The sequence below is a fragment of the Bidens hawaiensis genome, unplaced genomic scaffold (genome assembly GCF_021521415.1).
Source record: "Bidens hawaiensis isolate Kalapana, Puna unplaced genomic scaffold, B.hawaiensis_p1.1 tig00031832_1, whole genome shotgun sequence".
In the NCBI taxonomy this organism is placed as follows: Eukaryota; Viridiplantae; Streptophyta; class Magnoliopsida; order Asterales; family Asteraceae; genus Bidens; species Bidens hawaiensis.
In genome coordinates, this window is record NW_027495388.1 from 2,004 (window position 1) to 23,327 (window position 21,324).

Sequence of the window (21,324 nt, forward strand, 5' to 3'; positions counted from 1 at the left end):
AAGCGCATCACTTTTCGTACACAAGGCACAAATATAAAAACATTTTTAGTGTTTCTCGTAGGAACAACCCAGCAGAAGATAAAACGTAAAAAGTATACGCTATTACTGTTAAAAAGGGAGCCATGAAGAAAAAAAGCTCTTCACCCGGTTAATACAAATGATGAAAAATATATGAATGACTGCTATGACAAAGACTAAATGTGTTATCACAATCAATGTTGGGCGTCTGTTAGTAACCAGTTGAACTAGAAATCAAACAAAATTAAGCTCGAGTGCGTACAACCACATTTACACATACATTGTATTCACTTGTGCCTGTGTAGATCTTAGCAAGTGACCAGGGAATGAAGGGTGTAGTGGCATGAATGTTAAGCTTACGAATGGATTTAGTAATATCATAACGTTGGGGCAAGTGGTAGCTCGTGGATGCATTGTTACTTGGGTCTATTACTCTATTCCATGGACCCAAAGGATAGTGAGTAGAAGACATGGCCGATGTATGGGTTGTACATAAGGGGACAGAAAGAAGACTCAAGAATATTTAGACATATAGGAGACAGAAACTCACATGGTGAAAATATGCGTGTGGGGGGGGGGGGGGTGACATCATGGTTTCTGTGTGAAGATCTAGACATCGATGGCCATGGTGAATGATGCGAATAAGCAATAGCCACGCCTGACGCTTGGCTCGCTTTAGTGCTGGGACAACAATATATCTCAAGTCTTAGCAACATAAACAACTCAAGAAACTCAGCTCCCAAAACATATAGATAAAGAAAATACCGTGTACAAACATGGGAAGTTGCAAATGTTCAGTTTGGTTAAAGACTATAAAGCAAACACATTAGATCAAATATATTTTGGTTTTTCCTATGAATTGAGCAACATACTGAATTTAGTTTGTATGAAGAGACATCAAAAGATCATGTGTGCTTAAACTAATCCAGTCATATGATACAACACCTACTTTTCCTTTTCAAGTTACACGCTCTTCAAACTCGATATATAACCAAAAACTCTCGAAACCTCGTAATAATAATAATAGCCTCATTTATACCAACCAGTGAGGATCCACCTCAGAAAAAAGCAGAAGCAGCAACCAAGGGCCTGCCAATATTCAAAATTAATTACCGCATTAAATTATTATTTTCCTTTTATCTTAATATGTTGTGTCCTAGACTTCTAGTACTTATTGGACAAAAACCGTTTACAAAAAAATTAGACAAAAACTGCTCCAGGATGACCCAGCCAGTATCAATAAATGAATGAAATATACTGTGGTTTTGACCGATGGGTATCCCATGTTTGACCCATTAGCCAACCTCTCAGAGGTGCACTTTTTTATGGAAGGGAAATTAAAGATATTAACTGGATAGCCAAAAGTAAGATGCATAGGGACTTTTCAGATCTGCGACCAAATAATCTCAAAGAAACATTCACAAGTGTCCCGTCTTTTGTCCCAGTCAGCAGGCCCGTCTGAGGGTCAAACCTGGTAGTAATCAAATATATATATATATAAATTTATCAAAGAACTAAAAAAGTAGACAAATAGTGTTTCACGCCAACCTAACCCGACCCATTAACCAACCCACCCGACCCCGCCCATTTTTCCATGCCAAGTGAAGACGGTTTAGCACAAGAAAGAAATAAAAATCCCCTACTCTTACCTTGGCAGCCGATGACGTGGACAAGGAATAATGCCTGCCAACTGTAAAAAAAATATGGAGCATCGTTGTTAGTTATTTGAAGGGTTAAATCTTAATAACAATAATAAGGCTAAACAATGGTTTAATCCACAACGTTTCACCAAATTCACATCTAACCCAAACTTTTTTTTTCTCAATGTTTTTACCCTAAACTTCAGTTTTTTGTAAGCAATTTATCCCCTTTTGTTTTTCCACATGTCAATATGTGCTTGCTGCTTGGTAGTCTTCTATATTTCATTTTCTCGATAGAGTGTTATAGCTTTAAATGTTATTAAATACTAATAATAGTGATAGTGATAACCGACTGTTGGCTATATAACAGTCTTGAGCATTGAAATTAGAAGAAAACACACTTCTCATAGATCAAGCACGCGCTACATTACACAAACATGAGAGGAGATCAGCTTTAAGAAGTGATGCAGAAAGTGGTCCCAAAGAATACAGATTGGTTTTCTTTATATTAATATTGGGTAAAATATTTGTACTAGAAATACAAATCCTCTCATTTCCAGCTTTGATTTATTTCTTGCCTAGAGAGATGCCTTGTACCTCCTATTTTAATGAACGCTAAAACTGAGTCTATGCTGTCTTCTTAAAATTTTGTTTGCCTTTATAGATGGTGTCTGTTTCCGTTAATCTATGTGGATTAATTTCTTTCTAGAGATTAAAGTAGTTGGTTGCTAACCCTTCTCCTAGTTTCACATATCGACAGGTCTGACATTGCAGTTTTGTTTTCAATGTTGATTTCAAAGGTTTTGACCAGGTCAACTCGATCCAACCTTTGATATCACATCATAAAGCATTACTAACCCTTATTTGAATCCAACATTTACTCTACAATACGAATACCCGAATTAAATAAAAGAGAACAGAGATCAGACCTGAGGAAGTGACAGTAGGAAATTTATAATTTGAGGAAGGAAAAAATATTAGGAGCGTCTCACTGTCAAAGAGAATGTAGACATAACGTATTACTTAATCAATAATAAATGAACTTTTATTACAAAAAGCACGAAATATCTGTAACATAAAATAATTGCAGCAGATCACACAAACGCACCTATAGTGGCCTAAAATACCAACAACAGCCATTGTCATTCCTGCAAAGTATGTATAGGTGTCGCCAACAAAAAACAGAAGATGGGTACCTAAAATATGAAGTGTTGCTTACATATGATGCAGAAAACCAAAATCAAACCAAAAACAGAGTAATATAATAATATATAAATACCAATTATAAGAAAGCAGCGCCAATGAAGTTGCAAGTAAAGGTTGAACAAGGTATATGGAGAACGCATGTGCCTGCCTGGTTTCATAATTGGAAGACATCCCAATTTGCATTATATTGTGAATCAAAATCTGCATATCACCATTAAAACAAACTCAACTTTATTCTTAATACATTTCACATGCAAATGAAATTAGATAAGATCGAAGCTTACTGCAAATGCTATAACAACAGTCTTGACCTACTTCAAGGCCGTTGATTCCAGCATGGATGTTGATTGAATTTGTGCAAAAGACAGCCAAAAGTCCCATATATAGCTTATAGATCCATCCTGTTAAGTACCCGTGTTAACAAAATGTGTTTAACAATAGCTTAAAGGAACAACTTCATAATTACCTAGATCCAAGATTTCGAGTCCAACATATTCAACAAGTGGCTTCGGTATCATAATTGTTGTATGCCCTGCATTACGCCATCAACAAAGGGAGGGCAGCAATTGATGGCAGTACTAGTTTCCTGCCTTCACAAGCAAAATTAAAGCATTTAAAAACATAAAAACAAAAACAAAATGAATTTAAAGAAATAAGTAAACTCACACTCGCCAAGGAATATCCAAAACATCATCCACAAACCCAAGCAAAATCATGAAGCACACAGATGCTAAAGCAGCATTATACTCAACAAGCCACTGCATGTGTACATAAAACATAACAAATGACATTTTCCCTTTTCATCATAAAAATGCAGCATGTAGAACAAGTGTACATACAAGTGAATCTGATGTGAAATTAAAATACTGAAACAATATCGCCACAAGCAAGAAAACAATTCCACAACGATACCAAGGGATTCAGGCCTGCAAGAAAGATAGCAGTGTCAGAACAGAAATATTCTAAAATTTTAAAGATACAAACAGGGCACTAGTTTACGAATAGTAACCATAACATAATAGGTTCATGGTAGATCACATATTCTGAATTTTTGTTATCGCATGTGTTTATTATCCTCCACTATGTTCTAGGGGTGCAAATGAGCTGTTTATATAGGTATCAAAATGTTCTTTTGAATCTAAGCAACGTTCTTTAACACCAAAATCACACATATAACACAAACTAGATCACAAAAACCTAAACTACATACACACACATTTTAAAGGCTTGACTCATAATCATATGTGAGCCAGCTCGTGAGCTGCTCAAGATCCCTCGTTTAAAGCTCGAATCGAGCTGAGCTTAAACGAGCTCGAGCCCAAGCTTGAGCCTTAAAATAAGCTTGTTCAATAAACAAGCTTGAGCTCCAGACCGAGCTTCCACTTATTGAGCTCGAGCTGGCTCGCGAGCCTAAACTAGCCTATTATTTATAATAATATTTATTATATATAAATTTTAGGATAAAACTGACTAAATTGTATCAATTCTGTTGCATATAAAAATTATAACTAATAAACATGTAAAATAATTGATAATGTATACAAATCATATAACAAACAATAAACGAGTCGAGCCCGAGCCAAGCTTGAGTTCAAAATAATGACTCGCCAACCGAGCTCGAGCTCGAGCCTAGTCAAGCTCGGCTCGTTGGCACCCCTACAGTGTGTTGTTAGGTGTAAAGTTCTAGGTTATGCAAGAATATACAAAATCTAATCATTCTTTCATATAAAAAATGATACACATTTTATTAAATAGTCACATATAGAACTTGCAAAAAACACCTAACAAAGTATCAGTAATTTAGGGCTCAAATTAACATTACAAGATGATTCCATCAGTCATCAAATCACACAAATTAAATCAATTTATAAGCCATAAAGAAACAACTTACACTTTAACAAGACCTTGAGGTGTACCCTTCTTATTAATATCATAGCCAAACAAATTCCGTTTGAGAACGTATCTGGACCCACCGGAATCATCATTAGGGTAACAAAGAACCCAGCGAAGCTGAGTGACGCATTGATAAGGATGGATCTCTTCAACTCGGATTCAATCGTGTAGTGATAGAATATGAGGTAAAGGTACGGAAGAAATAGAATTAAAGAGAAAAAGAGGATTTTGGTGGGTTTTGATGGAGTGATAATTGGGTCAGTAACGGCGGATTCCGGTGATTTGGAATTTGGTTCGGCGGCGGAGGGTTGTTGCTTTGAAGCTCCTCGTTTGCGAGCTGCCATGGCGACTGACGATGTTGTTTTGGAAACGAGAGAGAGTACGGGAGATCTGTCTAGTTGTTCTGGTCTAGTCTACTTTTGTTATTTGTTTTGTCATCGGGGCCAATCATAGGATTACATGTCATCTCCAGTTGCCATCTCACGCGTCAGGTTAAGGAGTGGTCGTAGCTATTATTAATAGGGGTGACTGGGTCTGGGTGAGCTTGGTTACGAATTTACGACCCTGAATTTTTAAATTCCCATTTTTCTAAACGCTTGGTGTCACTATCAAAAATACTTAGTTTGATGATGGTACGGTATGATACCGATACCATAGACAAAAATTCAATAAATGATATCAATCTCAAATTTCTATATCCCGTTTTTTTTAAACTTGGTACTGATACCTAAATGCTTGTTTCGATACCGGTTTGGTACCGATACTATTTGCTTATCCCAAGGTATGAAGGTGGCATATTGGTCTAATGATATGTCTTTTTTTATAGATATGTGTGCAAGGAGTTCAAGTTGCTAGGAAGGAGGGAGTGGTCTTGAGATAAGTTAAGGAGGTCTTGGGACAGTTGGGAGTACCACTTTGTGTCCCTTTGGCCCGAGAAAGAAAAACACTCTTGATTCGGAAAGGAAACAAAGAAGAAGCGAGAGCAAATCGAGAAGAGTGGTAGCAGAGAGGCTGGAACACCAACTACCCCATGGTGATTGGTATCGAACGAGCGGAGGTGGCTTCGGGGAATTGGGAAGACCACTTCCACTTCTCTTACATGCATAAAGGCAAAGTGAAATTTTAGATGTTAGAAAAACGAATGATTCCATAAGAGTAAAATGTGGTTTTCCGTCCATAAAGTTTATTAAAAAGTGTGGTTTTCGCCCATGTTGTTTGTTAGAAATTGTTATTTCATTTCAATAGTTTAAAATATGTGATTTCGGTATTTGATTTCGTTTCCGTCGCAATTAACTCCACCTTATTAACATCATTAGAGTTCTTTCCTTAAATAAAAGGTATTGAAGTTGCAAATTTTAAATTATTAAATTGAAATAGCAACCTTAACAAACCACAAGGACAAATACATCTTATCCACCGAACTAGCTAGAAGCTAATGCTTCGAGTCGAAGCACTAAAAGAACCACAATTTAATGCTTCCATAAAATTTAATTTTTGTATTGCTAGGCTTACCAACACCACCAAGTCGGTTATGAGTTGTGTCGTCTTTATCAACAATTCGTTTCCGTCGCAATTAACTCCACCTTATTAACATCATTAGAGTTCTTTCCTTAAATAAAAGGTATTGAAGTTGCAAATTTTAAATTATTAAATTGAAATAGCAACCTTAACAAACCACAAGGACAAATACATCTTATCCACCGAACTAGCTAGAAGCTAATGCTTCGAGTCGAAGCACTAAAAGAACCACAATTTAATGCTTCCATAAAATTTAATTTTTGTATTGCTAGGCTTACCAACACCACCAAGTCGGTTATGAGTTGTGTCGTCTTTATCAACAATTCGATGGATACATTGGTTTAAACAGGTTGGTTTATCCCTAACGTCCAACAATTAGAATTTGAGTTGTAATAAGTTAGCTAACGATATAGTATAACCTTATTTACCTATATTAACTCATGGTGGTAGGAGGATTTTATGTAATCAAGTTTTTTAGTGTATCGGTTATTTGTCTTGGTTATAATAAAAGTGTTTTGGGGTGATCTAATTCAATTTGCTATTAATATTGAACTTGAATCGATATCAGAGCCAAGTTCAAGTGATCGAAAGTCAATAACCCTAAACAAAATGCCACTGATCGCAAGAGTCATCGATCAAAAATTGCTGATCAGTTCAACTGTGATCCTTACAGATAAAAAGATCTGAACTGAAGACGGAAATCAGGGAATCGAATCCAAAGGACTGTATTAGGAGCTATGCACTCTAATTGCGTATAATAGGCTGAAAGGAAAATTCTTGATAGCGGACGAGTCGAATAACCAAGTTATGGTTATGAAAAGGAAGATCAAAGTTTTGAAATTGGGATTTCGTATCCCGCCAAATAGATGTGGGAAGCCTGCGAGGGGCGAGACTCAAAACTCTCATGTCTTAATTAAAGGGTTTGAAAATAAAGGATACGTGTTTAATCGACAACTTCGCGGAAAAGACCTCAGAAGTAACTGTCAAATCGACCTCCCTTGGTTATGCAATTGAAGAAGCAAAACTCGTCATAAATTTCTCAATGGGTTATCAAGGCGATTCATTCATATGATGGCTTCAATGAACATATAGTTAATTTAAAAGCTATTGGTTTTGATGATGTGCTACGCTGTTTCCAAGGACTAGCAGAATCGAAATAGCGAAATTCTTGGGTCATCTCAATGGGTTCAAAAACCACATGTTTCTCTGGACCATCATAGCATACTTCCACATATCCACTTAGAGGAAGGTCTCAAGGCGTACGAGGAAAGGATAAAAGGTGAAAACGACCAAACCAAAAAACAAAGCACAATAATGTTCACAAGACCAAACCATTGGCAAAAAATTGACCCTGCAGACATCAGAAGAGACGAAAGAGGGGTGGGCATGGGTATCAGGGTCGTGGATGAGGCAGAGTTACAACCCAGGGATGAGGATCGCATAATACAACTTCAACTGGTATTGATGAGCGACAAAAGATCAAAAAAAAGAATGGTCACGTGCCAAGTGGTGTTATTTACTCAAACCCACATCTAAAAAGATTTTCTCATTCCCCATAAAATTGATATACAAAAGAACCACAACAAAAACTAGTTTTTCTACTAGTGGTTAGATATCTTTCTGAATATTTTAGATATAAAGTATTTCAAGAGTAACAAATCAATTATTGGATAAGACCAAAAGTTATTTCCAAAGAACAAGATGTTCTTTTATGTGAATGTTGAAGTACAGATTCTATACACAAATTAGACTAGGTAATTTTCTTATGTATGAGTCGAACATATAAAAATGTTGAGGTGAAACGTTGCAAGTTATAGAGACATATAGTTAAGGGTGTAATCTAAGGATGGCAATGGGTCAGGTTTAGGTATTCCTAAACCCATACCGGGTTATTAAAGTTCATCCCAAACCCGTCCCAAACCCGTCCCAAACCCGTCGGGTTTTAATCGTGTAATTACCCGTCGGGTTTCGGGTTTTCCCATCGGGTTTCGGGTTTTCTATCGGGTTTTGATAAAATACCTATCGGATATTCCCGGCTCAAAACCGTCGAGTTTTGACAATTTATAACTAATCGATTACAAAGATGGTTACCATAAAGATAAGATATCTCAAATAATTAACATAAACAAGTGTCGACAAATAAAATATTTGGAATATAGTATATATATAATATAATATATAATATAATATAATAAGCTATATCGGGTACATCGGGTATATAATCGAGTAAATGGGTTTATGTTATCGGGTAATCGGGTATATTAAGAATCCCAACCCCGCGAAAAATTTTAAAATTAATCCCAAACCCGTCCCAAACCCTAATGGGTAGGGTATTACCCGTCCCATTTATGTCAGGTTTCGGGTTTTCCTATCAGGTTCGGGTTTCATTGTCATCCCTAGTGTAATCGTACTAATGCACTGCAAACGCATTATCGATTTTCAAGGTCACTATCGACCTGTAGTTACAGTTTATTGCTGAACGACATTATTTTTCAAAAATTGCTTCCAAACAACTTTTTTTTCATCAATGCTGATTTGGTATCTTTCCCATAAAGTACATTTAAGGTAAATAATAAATTTTCTTAACCATTGACATTGCCACTTGAATCCCACATGACGCTAACCCATTGCACTGCCCTGGACCCATGAGGTTGTGCCCCTTGAATTCCCTCTTATGATATTGAAGTCATAGAGGCTCATAGGCAATGTTTTGAAACCCGGACTAGACCGGCCGGTTGGACCTGGACCCGGTAAGCATACCGGTCCGGTTTGCAGCATTAACACATTTTCTAAAAACCCGGTCGGGTTTCGCGGGTGGCGGGTGACCCGCCGGTCGAACCTTAAATATTCCATATACTCGTCAGCCTCATCCACAATCCATTTCTTGCGTGGTTCTTAGTAGGAAAATTGGATTTTAATAATCCATATTTAATGCAGATGGCCGATAACAATCCCAACTTTAAAAATAGATGTCACTGGTCCCAACTTCACACAATTTGTTTTCATTGAACCTTCGTTAAAAAAAATTTAACGACGTTAAGTTTTTTCAAAATTTCAAATTGATTTTTTAGGGCTTTTGATCGGAATGAGAATGTGAATCGATTGATGTAAAACTTAACTCGAAATGACGCTTCAAACAGCTTGATTTTTGTTTACTAAAAGTTTAAACACCATATTGAAGCATCCTTTAGTCGTTTGGACCATCGTTTGGAGGTAAGTTTTACATCGATCAAACCGTATCCTCATTCCAATCAAAAGCCCTAAAATATCAGTTTGAAATTTGGAAAAAACTTAACGTCGTTAAGCTTTTTTTAACGGAGGCCCAATGAAAACAAATAGGGTGAAAGTTGGGACAAGTGACAGCTATTTTCAAAGTTGGGATTATTATCGACCAACTGCATTAAGTTGGGATTATTAAAATCCAATTCGCCTTCTTAGTATGAATCAACACAAAACAGTGAAGTTACGATGTAAATGACGTGGATTTAAACCTTAATACAAGTTTAATGAATAAAAAATATAGATGAAACTGATGGATGGAGGCTTCTCCTTGTTTATGAGGTTTCAAAAATATAAAAGGAGGAGGCCACGAGCTGATGAGCAGAGCCTGCACTCTATTGTTAGACAATTAAACCTGAAGAAACATGTATCTGATCCCCGGGTATGGGTCCTGGATCCAATGAGTCCACAGGGTAAAATACGATAACTACTAACACAGTATGAGCACAACTTCCCGAAGTCCAATGACCGGAACCTGCAAAACAGACACCGTGAGTCTCGTTACAGGACGACAAGAGGGGGGTCTTCCTGTAACCACCCTCCAGCGCGAGAATCAGTATCGTTCGTAAGGGAGAAAGTACTGAAGTATACAGACTAAGTGTAGTCAGAGTATAAGTGAGTCAGAGTGAATGTGAATGAATACCTCATGCAGGTTGACAAGGTATTTATAGCCGAAGGATGTGGGAAGGTGATTGGGCCGGCTGTCCTCTTCTAAAAGATCTAGCTATACGTCCCATGTGCATGGTTATAACAACCTGGACACGCGTCGCCTTATGATAGGATGGACCATACCCTGGCCATGTGCACGGTTATAACAACCTGGCCAGGTGTCCTTTGCTCATTGGCTGGCGAGTCACGTATTCCTCAAGTAATCAATCGTGGATATTTTTGTAGAGGGTAAATAGTTAATGACAGGTGTCCAGTTAGCATTGCCTTCCGATCATTTTGGCGGACAAGTGTCCTGTCTCGCGGATGACTTCTGAGGGTGCCTGGATGCTTCCGCGTATGGTGCGAGGAAGCTCTTCCTCTACCGTGTTATGTGGGTGATCCATATGTCCCGTGGGTGTTATATGAGGGGTTCCTCTACGACCCGCGGGTGGTATTTAAGGGTATTTGGGTCTTTTTGGTACCCTACCTCTATAAGTCCCCCAGTCCAGTGTTTCTTCCGCGTGATGTTTTTATGCGGGTGAAATTTTGGACTTAATGTATTTTGGGAGTTTTTGAATTTTTGAAGTTTGGTAGAAAATATCTTCTGTTGGTGTAGATAATCATGAAAAAGGACAAGTTGACCACTCGCAGGCGCTTGAACAGGTGACGAGACGTTTATGACGGCTGTCACTGTACCTGACTGTGCAACTTTTTCTCTTTTTCGAATTTCCCGCGTAACGTGGCGGTCTTTGATTGGGCGAATTTTTCTCTTATCACTATTCATATCTCATCGCATTAATTGCGATGGGTATAAATAGAGGGAGTTATCTTCTTTTCGAAGTTTTATCGCCTATGATTTCTGATTATCTTCTTGCTTTTTCTCTGAGTACTTTGATAAAATACTGAATTTCTCTTATAACCTCTTGCTATTTTACCAAATTTTATTGTAATGACGACCGTTCAATCCGAGGTTGATGAAATAGAAGTTCTTTAGGATCAGTCCGACTATGAGAAGTTACTTGAAACGTATGGCATTCCACCGGAGTGGGAACAGGAATTCCGTTCCCCTGGTTCAATAGCCAGCCTGCCACCGCCTGGCAAAATGGCTGTGTGTTCTGATTACTTTACCCATGGGAATTTCCGTTTTCCCATTACAAAGTTTTTCATGAAGATTCTTAGTGCATACGGGATCCATTTATCCCAGTTGCATCCTCGTGCCGTCATGCGAATTCGCCACTACGAATTCGTGTGTACAGCACACGGAATGCTTCCTCATCTTGACCGATTTCCGGTCTTTTATAGATTTGCCAACCGTGACGGTTGGTTTACGTGACAAGGGTTTTTCGATCGGAGTATCAGTTACGAGGTTGAGAAAGGGTCTTCGGATTGGGGTAACTAGTTTTTCTGGATATCTGAGGACGTGGTGCCTGGTACCATGGTCCATCTTCCGGGTAACGCTGCGCTCCCGGAAGTTGTTACTACTGCTCACGAGGGACGTGATTGGTTCCGCGTCCTAACGTCGGAGCCAACACCGATGCGGGCGCTACCTGAGGAAGCTCTAGTGTGGGCAGGCATGAGCCGCCTATGGCCATCTGAATTTATGGAGCCTGTTTTTATTTATTTGAATGAACGTAAGTTATCCTTTTTGCCTTTTCTCTTCCTCGAAGCTTTTCATGATTGATTTTTTATCTTTTCAGGTCAGGGTTATATGCTAAACGCCCTTTTTGAGGATAAGGGTTGTGTCCGGAAAAGCATCCGTGACGCGGGTGACAAACCTATCCTTGAAAAGACCAAAGACCGATTTCTCTTTCCGACGAAGGTGCGAGCTGACCGTGTAATTTCAGACGCAACCTTTCAAACAGGTGCGTATGTTCTAAACGCTCCTCCACTTAATGCTCTTACTTCTGATGGGGTGATTGCCATTCTATCATCGAGTGATGATTCCACATCTCAAGAAGGAGGAAGCTCTGATGACGATGCCTCTGAACCTTCCTCTGTCTCACATTTATTGACAGAGTTGGAAAAGAAGAGGGCGTTCTCGTCCTTTCAGACGAGTGATGCGGGTGCAAGGACCACGGACGCCGGAGAGGGATCCTCGTAAAAGAAGCGGAAAACCACCCATCCCAAGAAGCCGCAGTACAGTCTTGCTGAATGTATGGATACAGTAGAAGGTATGTACATTACTTTCTGTACCTTACTGTTTTGAAGTGTTAATTAAGTATGATCTTCTTGTGCAGATCCGCCGATCTTTGGGGATGATATGTCCGAGAAGTTACCATCTCCAACCCCCATGACTGAGAAACAACCGTCTCCTCCTCCAGAGAAGATAACGGAAGATAGGCCACCTTCTTCCGACTGAGATTACCACGGAGGAGCCAATCGTCCAGTTTGGGACTGAAAGTCCGTTTGATTATCTTTTTCAGACTGGGATTGCTACTGGTTTTCCGGAGAGTGGCCCGGCTGTTAATACAGAGGGCTTTAGGATGGAAGAATCTCCTCCTCGTCCTCCTCCACAAATTTTTGCTACCTCCTCCCCCTTAACTACTGGTGGGGAAGGAGGTTTTCAAATTGGGGAAGCGTTCCGAGGTGCCGGGGAGGCGACAACGCAGAATGCTCCTCAACAACCGTCCTCGATCCCCGTTCGCCTCAAAGCCTTAGGCTCCACGTTATTACGGAGATGCGAACCTGGGGGATGAGTTTGATCTTTTGTCCCTCCATGGTATCACCAATGGATCCCGATTTTCTGATCCCGGGACCTGTATGAGTTTTGTTAAGAACTGCGTGCCGCCTGCTGAAATGGTGCACCAGCGTGACCGTTCCCGCCACGACCTTCACACTGACTTGTATTTTTCCCTGGCTAAAGCTTTAGCCTGTGGCCAGGAAATTCTACGTGAATGGCGTACTATGGGCGGGAAACTGGGCGAAGCTTCTCGAGCTATTGAAGATGCGAAGAAAGAGGCTGAAGGTCACCGCTTTGCGGCTAGTACAGCCAAGTGGAAGCAAGCGGACGCAGAGATCGCCCTTAAGGGTGAACAAGACCGGAGTGTTGCCGCCGCCCGCCAATGGAAATAAGCCTGTGAAAAGCAGAATTCCCTTCTTGAGGCTGCCCGGGCTGAGGCACAAAAGAAAAAGGAAGACTTGGCGGGGGCTCTTGAAGTTAATTCAGCTTTGGAGAGCCAGGCTTCCTGCCAAGTCAACCGAATTCAAGAGCTCGAGGAAGAGCTGAGGTTGCAGAGGGAACAATCTAAACTTACGGACAAAAGTGCTGCTGGAATGCAGTCTGCTTATAATTCCTTGTTGCAATCTCATGCGGAGGTGGAAACTCGTGCTACTGGGGCTTCTGCTGATAACCAAAGGCTGGCTAACGAGATGCAATAGCTGTGGTACAGAGTAGAACGTGATGAGCAGGATCGTCAATGGTTCCTCACCCGAGGACTTGACTCTGTAAGTTTTTTTCTCATTTGGTGTTCATTACACATCTCACGCTTTGATACTAAATACTTATGTTTTTATTTTGACAGGTTATCCGTCACATCAAGGGAAGTGCAGAGCTAACTGATAGCTTTGCTAATCTGATGACTGCCTCATCTCAGCTTGGTCGCGTGAGAGGCTTTAATGAAGGGATGGCCTACGCTCAAAGTAATCGCACGTTTAGAGATCATCCGCTTCATGGCCTTGATGTCAAGCATGAGCGGGATATGCGGATTAAGAAGCATGATGGCCTAGTGTTCCCGCTGCAAAACATGCTTCCGGAGTTTGCCTCAGCTAGTGACGGCGTGCAGCAACTGAGGAGCTACTTAGATGATGAATCCGAGGAAGCCTCATCTGCGGATACTTCCCCCAAGGCTCCGGAAGATACAACAACTTTAAATCAATAGAATAGGATAGACTAGATTTTAAAGCATTTGTAATTATTCTTCCACGTATTGTAATCATCCTTTAATTTAATGAAGAGAAACTTTTTTGTCTTGTATGAGAATATTATATTGCTTGTTTGATAATATCTTTTGGAGATATTTTTGCAATTTGAATTTTTGCAACTTGGATTGTATTGATGACGTGGCGGAGAGAGAAATTTTAAGGGACAACTGACAAGACGTGTATGACGCCTTTGACAGCTTGTTCGCACTTTCTTGAATCTCCCGCCTGACGTGTCAACCATCTGACGGTCTGCGGTTTCTCTCTCTTCTGAAATTCCATCAGTCGCATTAATTGCGATGAGTATAAATAGATCACTCGTGACTTCCGTTTTACTCTTATCTCTTTCAAAGCTCTTTCTCTCAAGCATTCAAGACTTAAATCTTCTGAGATTTTATTTCTCTCTTCTATTTGACCAAGCATATTTATTTAATGGCTGGGAATAAGAAGAATACTCCGGCAATCCAAGAGGTTGTCGTGCATTTAAAACAGAAAGATTATGACGACGTCGTCAACGTGTACGGCCTCGCACCGGAGTGGGGGCCAGAACGTCCAGCCGACGGTGCAATTGCCACTAATCCTCCATCGGGGAAGATGGCTGTATATACCGATTTTTTTACGACGGGAAATTTTCGGTTACCCGTCACGAAGTTTATGAGGGCCATCTTAACATCTTATGGTCTTCGTTTATCTCAAATTCATCCCCTTGGGATGTTGCGGGTTCGACACTTCGAGTTCTGCTGTCAGGCCAACACCATTGAGCCTACAGTTGCCCGATTTACTGTTTTCTATAAACTGATGAACCGCGATGGATGGTTTGGTTGGGCTGCTACCAAGAAGGGTCCTATCAGTACCGAGTGGTACCGGAGCCTTTATGAGTGGAAGCCAAAGTTTTTCTGGATTCGGGAAGATGCAATCCCTTTTTCGATGGCTCGTCGCAAGGCGGATGATACGTCTCCATCCGTCACTGCATCCACCGAAATCAACCTTCCGTGGTATGCCACGTTGATCAAGACGCCAACGCCACTGCGAGTGATTCATGAGGGAGCGTTGGTACACACGAAGATGAGCCGTCTATGCCCTTTCCCAATTTGGAACCCTGCTTCGAGAATTCTGATAAGAGTGAGTTTTTACTTTCTCTGTTCAGATCTTCGTTACACAGTCTTAATACTTTTAAACTACAGGTGAGGGTTCTGTTCTCTCCACTCTTCTAGATAAAGTGAAAGGCGTGATGGTGCGTCGGCCTGTTCACCAAAACGACTTGCCATTCCTTGAACGTACCCGAAGTAATTTTTTGTTCTCCACCGTTCATGCGAAACCCGTGGTGTCCGAGGCCATGTACGCAAAAGGTGATAAGATCATCGCTGAAGGTGAGGGAATTCTGAAACCTCGACCTCTTACTGCTATGACTTCTATCGGGGTGATAGTACTTCTTTCTTCCAGTGAGGAATTATCACCCCTGTCTTGCCTTTGTCTATAGGTCTGACCCGGAAACTTAACAAGAATCCATCCGCCAGTGGTATTGCGGGTGATGATGACGTCGACGATACCACTGAGGGTAATCGTCCGACTGCTGATGACATCACCCCTGAGGGTGCACATCAAACTGTTGATGCGGACCTATCCAAGGCAGCCGGTAAACGCAAGATTCATCCTACTAAAGCTGCTCCGTCAAAGAAGTCGAAAAAATGAAAACCTGCTGCTGACTTGGAGGCACGCCTACATCAGCTTGACTCATAAGACATTTCTTTGGGTAAGCTTAATGTTCTTCCAGTTTATCGATTGTTATAGATCAAATGCATATCTGATCTACCATTAATGTTTTTCAGTGGTCCTGAATGATTTCTCTGAAAATTTGTCAAGTCTAAAAAGCTCAAAGGTGCCACCTCCGCCGTCATCTCCTCCTCCTAACACCTTTGAAGAACCAATCATTGTGGCGGATGAGTCCCCTTGAAGAATAAGGAAGTTGATGGTACTGATCACATCAGTATGTCACCTTCCTTCAACGTTCATCACTTTAGAGATCAAGGGGGTGTGAGCATGTTCGCCCATGGGCCTCAAACCTCTCCGTCTCCTCATAAGGAAGATCCTACCACGCATCGTCCACGTTGGTCTTTACGCTGAAATTCAACGTTTCACGACGTGGACGTGTGTTTTGATATCTGCGGGAAAGTCTTCCTCCTGCTGAAAAGGAGCGATATCGTCGTAGTATTTGCCAAGAGTTGTTAAACTCAAACTCTTATCATATGGCGAATACGATCTCCACCTGCCAGGAAATAACCCGGGACTGGTTGGCAATGAATGAGGAGTGGGATGAATTGGCGGCTGCAGCGTTTGACGCGAAGGAGGAAGCCCTCAAGGCTATCAATGAGGCCAGGGAGAGCAGTCAAGCGCTGGAAGCAGAGAAGATTGCTCGTGCTAATGCTGAGGAAGCCAAGGCTGTTCTCCAAAAGCAATTGGATGAACAAGCTGAGCTGATAAAAACCTTGCAGGCTGAATCAGCGGCTAAAGAGAAGCGCTTGGCTGATCTTGCCACTAAGAGCCGAGAACAGGCTCTGGAGTGTGCCGGCCACAAGATGGAACTTGACCGGGCTAAGGCGGACAAGAAATGCCTGCTAGCAGAGGGGATACCCAAGGTATGTATCCTGTTTTGTTGTAAATAATCTAAGTATTTGAAATTACTTATATTTAATTATTCCAACAAGTCATCGCCGATGTCCGGGCGAGTGATCAACTTGGGAACTGTGTTGCTATCCTCCTAAAAGCATCTAAGCAAGCCGACCGTCAGCTAGGCTTCCAGGAAGGCTATAAATTTGCTTCTGAATCCAAGCTACCGGAAGAATATGTCTTGACTGGTCAAGATACTGCTGCCATCCTTATCCAGAAAACAAAGAATTTTGATACTTTGAAGTTTTCTTTGGCGGAGCAGATATCTGAGCTTGCAATTAAGGAGGATAACATTGAGCAACAAAGGATCTTCTTGACCTTGGGGAGGAAGGTGACGAAGATTCAAATGACGCGGAAGACAAGAACGCGGAACATGAAGATGCGGCGTCGTAGATAGATTTTTCTTGTTTTTGTAATTAAGATCCCTTTTATTGTAATCCCTTTTGAATAAATAAAGAAGTCTTTTTGCATCTGGTACACTTTGTTTTATTCTTCATAGTATAACTGTTTGTAGGATCTTCTTTGTATGTCAATAAAGGATTACCCAACAATACATGTCGTAAGTGACTGAAATAAAATTTCCATAGATGAGGCATAAGCCGAATTACAAAAGATGAAATTACATAACTTTTCTAGTCTACTTAGGCACGTAGGCCGAAAAGAAAAACATATCTATATGTAGCACTTCTTTAATTGGGCCCCATTCCAAGTTCTAGGGATCTCAGTCTCGTCCAACTTTTCCAACTTGTAAGCACCTTTAGATAATACTTGTTTAACTTTGAAAGGTCCTTCCCAAGTCGGGGCCAACTTTCCCGGAGGCTTCATTGTTGCGGAAGACAAAATCTCCTGCATCGAACTCACATTTCTGGACCGGCGAGTTATAATAATTTTGCAATTGGCGTTTTTAATTGTGCTAGTGGATCGATGCAAGTTCTCTCCTCTCCTCAAGGAGGTCAAGATTCATCTGGAGTTCATGATCATTTTCATCGATAAACAAAACCCTTGCGGATGGAATCCCAATTTCGGCCGGAATCATGGCTTCTGTGCCGTAGGTTAGACTAAAGGGGGTCTCAGAATTACTATAATTCTTTTGGGTACGGAAGGCCAAGAGTACATGGGGCAATTCGTCAACCCAACCCGTCCGTTTAGTCCCTAACCTTGCTTTGATTCCTTCCTTGATTATCCGGTTGGTTCTCTCAACCTGACCGTTTGCTTGTGTGTGGGCTACAGATGTGAAAATTTGAGATATCTGCAATTCTTTCAACCATTACTGTAGCCCACTGTCCGCGAACTGAGTACCGTTATCACTAATGAGTTCCAGCGGATGACCAAACCGGAAGATTATGAATTTCCACAGGAATTTCTTAACACTTGCTGCTGTTATGGAAGCAACTGGTTTGGCTTCCACCCACTTCATGAAGTAGTCGATGGCTACTATTAAGAATTTGACACGTCCGGGGTCTTTTGGGAAAGGTCCCATTATGTCGATAGCCCATTTCTGGAACGGCCAAGCTGAAGTGACTGGAACGAGCTTGTTCTTTGGTCGTAGCGTGTTAGGAGCATGGCGTTGGCAAGAATCACACTTTCTGATTTCATGTATGGCGTCCAAATGCATTCCCGGACAGTAATATCCGGCATTCATCAATTTTTCTACGACCATGCGCGGGCCAACGTGAAGACCATAGATGCCTTCATGAACTTCCCTGATTAAATAGTTCGCGTCCTCGGCATCCACGCATCGAAGTAGTGGACCGAGGAAGGAACGTCGGTATAAAACACTGTCATGCATTTGATAGTTCAAGGCTTTGTGTTTTATCTTCCGGGCCACGGCTTTTCCTTCTAGGAGGGCTCCTGATGACAAATATGCTATGATAGGTGTCACCCAAGATTCCACTCCGGTTTGAATCACCAAAACTTGATGTCGCGGGACAGATGGGCGATCCAGTATTTCAATGCGGATGTCTTTAGTGAAGTGTTCGAAGTTCGTTGAAGCCAGCTTTCTAAGAGCATCTACCGACTTGTTCTCGCTTCGTTTTATGTGAATTACTTTGTACGAAGAAAACTGAAGCATCAAGTCTTTTGCCTGTGACACGTATGAAGCCATTACGTCATTCTTTGCTTCGTAAGTGCCATTGATTTGTCCCGCAATCAACATGGAGTCCACGCGGGCTTTCAAGTGTTTTACCCCAAGCTTTTTGGCTATCCGTAAGCCTGCCAAGAAAGCTTCATACTCTGCCTCGTTGTTAGTACTCTTAAAGCCTAACTTTATGGCGTATGTAAACTCGTGGCCTTCGAGATTGACTAGCCTGAGGCCTGCCCCAGATCCCTCACTGCTTGAAGCCCCGTCCGTGAACAATGACCAAATTTGTCCTTGCTCTGGAGGTGCTTGAGGTTGCTGCTCAATCAAACATTCTTTTTCTTTGTGTTGCGGACCTTCAGTGACGAAGTCCGCCAACACCTGCCCCTTAATTGCTGGCCTAGGTTTGTATTCTATCGCATGCTCACCTAGCTCGATGGCCCACTTTGCCAATTGCCCAGACAATTCCGGCTTGCTGAGAATGTTCTTGAGTTTTTATCCGGTTAAAACGTTGATGGGGTGTCCCTGGAAGTACCTGCGGAGGCGTCGGGCTGCATAGACCAATGCTAGGACAAGTTTTTCCAGCATTAAATATCTTGTCTCCGGGTCTGACAATGTTCTGCTGACGTAGTAAATCGGTGTTTGGACGTTCTTCCGATCCGTCAGGAGGACAGCCCCGATAGCAATGTCTGATGCCGAAAAATATAACGTTAAAGGTTCCCCCACATAAGGTGTTGTCAACGTAAGTAGTTCCATCAAACATTTTTTAACCTCAAAGAAAGCTTGTTCCGCTTCCGCGGTCCATTTAAATTGTGCTTTCTTGAGGCAGTTTCGTAGTGTTGAGACACAAGGATAAGATTTGGCTGCATGATTCGCTAAAAAACGATTCAAAGCAACCAATCGACCATTGAGCGTCTGAACTTCCTTGAGGGAGAAAGGAGAGGGCATGCGGGCTACGGCTTGGACTTTATCCGGATTGGCTTTAAAGCCCGCACCTGTGAGAATTACTCCAAGAAATTTTCCTTCCTCCATCCCAAATGAACACTTAGCTGGATTAAGCTTCATGTTAATACTTCTCAAGATTTCGAACGTCTCTTCGATGTCCCTCAACATTTGGTCTTCCTCAACACTCTTGATCACAAGGTCGTCCATATAAACTTACAAATTTCGATCAATTTGACTTTTAAACGCTATGTCCATCAATCGCTGATATGTGACCCCCGCATTCTTTAGTCCGAAAGGCATCATTTTGTAGCAAAAAGTTCCTTGATCGGTACGAAATGTTGTTTTATCTTCATCACTCGCGGCCATGCGGATTTGATGATAACCTTTGTAAGCATCTAAAAAGCATTTAAATTTGAACGGCGCCACAACATCAAATTTGAGATCTATTTCAGGTAGCGGATAACAGTCCTTGGGGCACGCATTGTTTAGATCCTTGAAATCTATACACATTCGCCACGTTCCGTTACTTTTGGGAACGATAACCAGATTAGCGACCCAGGTTTGATATTGAATTGGACGAATGATTCCAGCCTGTAAGAGGTCCTGAAATTGCTCATTCATTGCTTTGTTTGTTCCGGACCCATCTTACATTGTTTCTGAACGATTGGTGTAAACATCGGGTTTACCCTCAACTTGTGCTCTGCAATACTCCGCTGGACACCGGTCATGTCTGCGGGTTGCCATGCAAAGACATCGACGTTCTTTGTTAACAATTGTTTCAGAAAAGTCCTTACTATCTCAGAGATAGCAGGTCAAATTGTTACAGTCTGATCAGGAAACTTTTTGTTTAAAACCCATTTTTCCGGTTCAGTCCTCAGAGATTGTTTTGGAATCTTGCTAGGTTTTGAGCTTTCTGTAGCGAAGCAATGTCGATTGACATGAATTATTGCTACACCGGTGTGGGTTGGAACCCCTACCGCACCGTGAGCCATGGACGGGTGAGCATTGAAATCTCCATTGAGACGGACTTCACAACCGCCTCAATTTCACTTTTTAAAGCATTACACTCATTCGTATTATGACCAATGTCATTATGAAACGAACAATTTTTTTTGGTATCGAGGAATGATCTCCTCGTGAGTGGCTGTGGTTTCCGAAAATTCACATTCTCTGTGGTGAGAATTTCTGCGGGAGTCTTTGAAAGAGGAGTCCACCTTTTGGGACCTTGATTCGAGGGTCCCTATTTGTTCTTGTTGCCGATGAGAGATCTTGCATCAAATGGCTTTGATGCTTCAGTGTTTGGCTGAAGGCTCGACCAGATTGGTCCCTTTGCCTGTTTATTGGGTTTTGGAGTTTGAAATTCGACTTTGAGTTTTTGTTTTGAATTATTATTCCCCAATATTTTTTCAGTGTTGGCAAACAACTTTGCCGCGGTCATAATATCGTCTCATTCTTTCGGCATTCCATCCCTACCAGTGAGTGTGCAGATCAACTCGTCACACTTGACATTCTTGC

At 41.3% G+C, this 21,324-nt stretch overlaps 1 pseudogene across 1 annotated transcript; it reads right to left on the reverse strand.

Annotated features, from left to right (window-relative positions):
• Positions 1-775: 775 nt before the first annotated feature.
• On the reverse strand, positions 776-5,105 carry LOC143582654 (uncharacterized; annotated as a pseudogene). The gene is made up of 11 exons (XR_013144008.1): positions 4,756-5,105; positions 3,704-3,790; positions 3,531-3,622; positions 3,331-3,450; positions 3,149-3,265; positions 2,938-3,065; positions 2,767-2,854; positions 2,588-2,649; positions 1,668-1,708; positions 1,373-1,489; positions 776-1,111 (listed from the first exon to the last, which is right to left on the reverse strand). The product of XR_013144008.1 is annotated as an uncharacterized LOC143582654 (transcript).
• Positions 5,106-21,324: the final 16,219 nt, after the last annotated feature.